General features: G+C 43.0%; 1 long non-coding RNA gene across 1 annotated transcript; it reads right to left on the bottom strand.

The window, feature by feature from the left end:
• Positions 1-1,568: 1,568 nt before the first annotated feature.
• LOC141371538 (uncharacterized) lies at positions 1,569-6,051 on the bottom strand. Its single transcript, XR_012376571.1, has 3 exons — positions 6,030-6,051; positions 2,044-2,187; positions 1,569-1,750 (listed from the first exon to the last, which is right to left on the bottom strand). It is a non-coding gene; the product is annotated as an uncharacterized lncRNA (long non-coding RNA).
• Between the last annotated feature and the right edge of the window lie 363 nt (positions 6,052-6,414).

Genomic DNA, 6,414 nt, shown 5'->3' with positions numbered 1-6,414 from the left:
AAAAAAAAAGAAAACAATAGTTTTGAAATGATGGAGAGGGAGGCAGGAACAAGGAGCTCAGCTTTGAGCCCCTATGGTGAAAGCACAGATAAGACATTTAGGTTGAAATGCAGGAAGAAAGCCAGAAATCGCATTCTCAAGCCCAAATGAGAGCGATCCAAAAACATACTGAGTTTTGAGAAGTAGAGGCCCATCCGACAGTGTCAAATATCACAAAAAGGTTGAGTAAAGACTGGGGAAAAAAAAAAGAATGTTCAGATTTCAGCCAGGGGTGTTTTTTAAACTGTGAGTGACAATCTGTTGTAAATCAATTTAGTGGAGCTTTACCAGTTTTTATTTTAAGAAAACGAGATAGAACAAAAAAGTGCATTGCAGGTACTAAGGTTAAGTGTCGTTTCATGAAACTGTTTTGTTATACGTGTGCATTACAGACCGGGGTAGAGGGTAAAATAGAGGTTTCACTTTGGAATATGACAAAAGAAAATCTTGGAAGAAGAAAGGAAGCCACAGAGGTCTTTGCCAATGTTATTCTAGGTATAAGGTAGTAGCCAAGGATACGGATCTAGCCAGATCTGGGTTCATCTGGTCTCTTCCTCCTTGTTAGATGTGTAATCTCGAATAAATGATGGAAATTCTTTAATTCTCATTTTCCTTAAATTAGATTGGGAATAATGAGAATATTTACCCCAAATTGCTGTTGATAGGGCTGCTTTTGTGCACACCGGAGCCCAGCACCTCTCCCTCAAGACGGAAACAGGCGGTAGAGCCTGGCTGGATTTCAGCCCCCGGCCCCTCTGCTGGGCTGCCTGGCGTGAGACCAACATGCGCAGGCTTTTGCCTCATGAGGATTAAATAGGATTATGCTTGTAAACCACAGTGCACGATGCCTGGAACAGGCGAGCTCCTTCAAACCATAGGTTGCTCTCATTAGTGGTTGTTTTTCTTGTTAGGGGAGAAGCCAGGTCCCCCATTAGATTAAGGAAATGGGGGTAATGCATGGAGGATATCCTTAAAAAGCTTGGTGGAGGGGCACTGACTCTTGATTTTGGGGTCCTGGGATCAAGCCCCAATGTGGGGCTCCATGCTCAGTGGGGAGTCTGCTTATCCCTCTCCCTTCCCCCACTTGTGCTTTCTCTCTCTCTCTCAAAAAAAAATAAATAAAATCTTAAAAAAAAAAGCTTGGTTGAAAAAAACAACCCAACTGTTTATTAACTAATGAACCAAATGTGGTATACCCACACACTGGAATATTATTCAGTCATAAAAAAGGAATGGGAAAGCTGATATGAACTGCATGAACCTAGCTAAGTGAAAGAAGCTAGTCACACAAGGCCACAGACTGAATAGGAAATATTCTGAATGGACAAATCCATACAGGCAACTCATAGATTAGTGGTGGCCAGGGGCTGGGGGTAAGAGGGAATAAGGAGTAACTGCTTCATGGATGTGGGGTTTCCTTTTCAGGTGATGAAATGTTCTGGAACTAGATGGTGGTGGTGGTTGCACAACATTGTGAATATACAAAATGCCATTAAAGTGTACACTTTAGAATGGTTAACATGGTCAGTTTTATATATATTTTGCCACAATTTTTAAAAGGGGGGTACCGGGTGGCTCAGTCGGTTAAAGGTCAGACTCGTGATTTCGGTTCAGGTCATGATCTCTTGGGTCGTGAGATGGAGCACTGCCTCAGACTCCAAGCTCAGTGGGAAGTCTGCTTATGGGTTCTCTCCCTCTGCCCCTCTTCCCCCTAAAATGAATAAATAAATCTTAAAAAAAAAAAAAAGCCTTGTTCAATTTAAAGATGCTCCACAGCCCTTTTGCCATCTACCCAAGCTGTCCCCCCAAAAACCAGTTTCGTTGGGAGCACGATAGAAAGATTAGCTCAAGAAGATGGTAGTGCTGAAGGAAGGTTTTTGGGGGGTGGGGTGAGGAGGTAAAGGGGAGTCAGGAAAAGGGAAAGTGATTGAGGAAAAGGGAAACAACTTCTCCAGTGCAGAAAACTTCTGTCCGTCTCCCCCAGTAGCACAAATTTCTGTGCACCTTCTAAGGACGGTTGTTACTCGCTGAGCACCTGTGGTGCAGGCCAGGACAATCTCTTTGTCAGAAGGACCCTGAGGTAGTAAGGTGGGCACGAGTGGATCCTTCCTGCCCTCATTAGATGTGGAGCATATATTGTTGCTGTTCCTGAGGGAGAGAGGAATAATTGGACAGATAATTAATAATAATCCCCCCTGACTGCCTCTCTGGCAGGTGCTTGGCTATGGCCCCCGGAGCTTGGAAGTGAAATAACGCTTTGTTATAAACTGATTTTTCAGTGAATGGGACTATTGGTATTAATAATTACAGTCAATTTACTATTATGTATACTTTTGAGTGGAGGAACAATGTATAATCTGGAGCACAAGATGATCTTCTTTCATGCTTTGCATTGTGTTACAGGTATTTGACGCCCCCTCAATATATTTACTTTCTTGATTATGTGTGACCTGAGATCATTTGAAAATCACTCTGTATTCCTAGACGTGGGCCATATAGGCACCCTTCTCCTGGCTACTTTCCTCTCCCAAACATACGTGGCATTCCCCACTCTAAGATATTTTGACCTTAGACTAAAAACCAGTTTTTAAAAATTCTATAAACATAATCACTGAGAGCAGGACACATCAGAATGATCATGGCAGAATTAATGAGTCTCAGTCTACTTTGCCATAAAACATTTTGGCAATACCTACTAGTCAATAATATTTAAATCTCCTTGTTAGTCATTCATTCAGTAAACAATTTTCGAGAGCCATGTAGCAGGTATAAGAGATGCAGAAATAAATAAGATATGATCATTGCTCTCGATGAACCAGGTTAAAGTAGAGGGAACAGACATAGAAACAAATATTTGCTCTCAAATTTAATAAATATACGGAAAAAAGCAATCAATTCAGCCTGGGGTTGAGGCCTTCCATAAAGATGTACATGAGAGCTATCTAAAAACATTGCCTTCTGTAGCCTTAAGATTTCACATATGGAGATTCAACCCAATCAGAGATTATAATTTGCCTCTGCACCTCAGATTCTGTTTAAATTATTGTTGATATTTTACTTTTCTCATTTATTATTGGTTTTATTGCATTATTACTGTTGCTTTTATTGAACACATTCCAGCATCTTTCCATCAACCTAAAAGAAGTCAAAAAGTTTAACTGCTTATGTTGTCCCAGCAATTGTCTCAGGACCAAAGTTGATAAGTGTTTTTGACCATCTGCAAGAAGACTGATGATCACACTCGGACTCCAGTTGTGGGCGCACGTGGACTCGTGTGCAGGACTTCCGACATCATGGGTGGTGTACGACATTCGGTCTTGGTTAACTGCCGCCCTCTGTCCATGACCTACCTCTGGGTAGTACAGTCCACACACTCACTGTCCAGGGCACTACTAAGACATTGGTGGGATGACAAGTGAGCCTACTTTTCACTTCTTCTGGGAGTCTAGGTAGATATCACTGCACACAGTTTATCCATTCCCTCTGGCAAGGGAGAAACCTCTTACACACCATCCCAATGGATGAATAAAGAGGAAAAAGCTGATTGACTCTGAGGGTTGGGATGGACCTTAAAGGTCATCTCAACTCATCTCTATTCATGCATCAATAGTTTATGAGCGCCGACTGTATGCCAGGCACTGTGTATGGTGCTGGAAACAATGTACTATGTAGTTCAGCTGATCTATGGAATTTAGAGTCTAGCAGGGGAGAAGGGCAGGAAATAAGGAGACAGATAAGGAAATGAGACAATAACATAGCTGAAACCAGTGTAGGAGGTGGGGTCTGGCAATTGGCAGGCACCTTAGAGAGGGTGGTAAAACCAGTTAGGGCCTGGAGATTAGGGCCAGATGTCACCAGATTATGGTTGGAAACTTTGGCTAGAGAAGTGGAGAGACTATAAAAATAAAGAGTTCAGCTACCCCCACAGTACTTTTTTTTAATTTTTTTTAAAGATTTTATTTATTTGAGAGAGTGAGAGCGAAAAAGCACAAGCAGGGAGAGGGGCAGAGGGAGAGGAAGAAGCAGGCTCCCCGCTGAGCAGGGAGCCTGATGTGGGACTCGATCCAAGGACGCTGGGATCATGACCTGAGCTGAAGGCAGGCACTTAACCGACTGAGTCCCCCAGGCGCCCCCCCGCCCCCCCCGACAGTACTTCTATAGGAAGCCTCAAAGAGGGCGCCTGGGTGGCTCAGTCAGTAAAGCATCCATCTTGGGCTCAGGTCATGATCTCAGGGTCCTGGGATCAAGTCCTGCATCGGGCTCCCTGCTCAGTGGGGAGCCTGCTTCTCCCTCTGCCTGCCACTCCCCCTGCTTGTGTTCTCTCGCTCTCTCTGTCAAATAAGTAAATAAAATTTAAAAAAAAAAAAGAGGAAGAAGCCTCAAAGAGGAGCCTGGGCCTGGAAAGAGGTATAATCCAGCTTTTGTGGGGTACAGAATTTTAGAGATCACCTTAAATTTAGAGATTATTAGCTAGTTAGCAGTTAAATCCATATGTTGAAGCCCTAACCCCCAGAACCTCAGAATGTGACAGTACTCAGAGACCTGGCCTTTAGAGGAGCGATTAAATCAAAATGAGGTCCTCAGGGTGGGTGCCGATCCAATCTGCCTGGTGTCCTTCTGAGAACTAGGACACACAGAGACTGCCTACCTCGGGCTCTCTCTGTTGAAATGTTTCTCACTCTCAGGGATAGCAGACAGCGATGCCCACCCAGAAGAAAGGCCTGGTGAGGACACAGTGAGAGGGTAGCCATTTGCAAGCCAAGGAGAGAGGTCTCAGGAGAGACCAACCCTGCCAACACTGTGATCTTGGACGTCGACCCTACAGAACTTCGGGAAGATGAATCTCTTGTGTAAGCCACGCAGCCTGTGCTATTGGGTTCCGGCAGCCCAAGCTGACTGATACACTAGCCTAGGATCACTCATATCAGACATTTACTAAGAAACAGAACCTTGGGTCCTGTGCCCCACTCCAGACTAACTAAATAAAAAATTTATGCAGAGAAAGGAATAGAAAACTGGATTTGAAACAAGTGCCTCTCTAAATAATAATAATAATAATAATAATAATAATAATAATAATAATAACAAGAGTAAATAGCATAGGTTCTCATCCACACTGAAGTTGGAGAACTATTCGCATGCAGACCAACTTGCTCATTCTATGGATGAGAAAACTGGAGTCCAAAGAAGGAAAGCAATTTGTGGAGCAGGACCTGCCAGCCAGGTGTCCTCATACTGAGCTTGCTGCCCTGTCCACAGCCCCAGGGAGCGGGGCGGGGGGGGGGGCTGGGAAATGTGCTGTTGCAAGTCAAATCTAGACTCAGAGCAGAGATTTCCCAGCAATGCTGATTAGGCTCCAATAATTTGACTCACTGGAACTGAGATTGAGCGGGTGTGGTGTGAAGGAGGGCCACCAGCTCCCTTATCTCTTAGCCCAGCTTGGGCCATGCCCTTTGCTAAGACAGCCCAGTCAAGTGGACTCTTAATTATTCTGTAATGAGGTTCCATTCTAGCCTCTAAACTCTTCCTGCTATGGGTGAAAACTAGTTCTTATTTTTTTTGCCTGGCAAAGAAAAACTACTGTTTATAATAACCCCTATATAATTAAAGGTACGACTGATACATTAACAATTTTTTTCCTTGAGCAAACAACCAACTTTTTGGGCCTTTAAGCAAAGCCCATTTCTTTACCCTTTTATCATTTTGTTTGTTTTTAAAATGCTGCCTATGGTGTGGAACCCCAAACTAGCCATAATAAAAATTTAACATAGGGTTATTAAATAAGTATATGAGTAAATAAAGGAATGATTCTCCTTTATTCCCTCCTTCCGTCTAGGTTATGAGTTTCTGTGGTCAAAAAAAATAATCTGTAAGAACAAAAAAGAACTCAAGCATTTACTCACAGAAAAATCTGTCATGCAAAATGTTAGCTTTTGAAAAATGCAGATACATGGCATCAGTCTTAACACATAATTACCAGCTGTGCTCACCTGGCATCTCATGACCTTCTTCCATTCTTTAGATACCGTGTTCATTTTCTATCTTCTGATTGCCTTGTCTTTTACTTCAATCTTGTTTTTATCACCTTTCATTATAAAGCACTTTCTTTTTTCCTTTAAATAACGGGAAATTGTTGTCATGGAAAACCTCAGTTCTGCTATTTACTTAGCTGTAGCAGGGGCTCACACACAGGGAGACAGGGAATCGTCAGGGACAGGAACAGATCCCAGGCACGTTAAAGTAACCTATGTAAATAAGCAAGGGCCTGCATGGAATCAGGCTGGGTCTATATTTAATGATTTGCCAAAACACGACTGGATGTCACTCTCCTGCTCAAACACACACACACACACACACACAAACACACACAGTTTA

Source organism: Callorhinus ursinus, unplaced genomic scaffold, assembly GCF_003265705.2.
Source record: "Callorhinus ursinus isolate GAN/ISIS: 27379988/994484 unplaced genomic scaffold, GSC_fseal_2.0 scaffold76, whole genome shotgun sequence".
Taxonomy (NCBI): Eukaryota; Metazoa; Chordata; class Mammalia; order Carnivora; family Otariidae; genus Callorhinus; species Callorhinus ursinus.
Note: the sequence above shows the minus strand (reverse complement) of the source record. Positions and strands in the feature narration are given on the sequence as shown.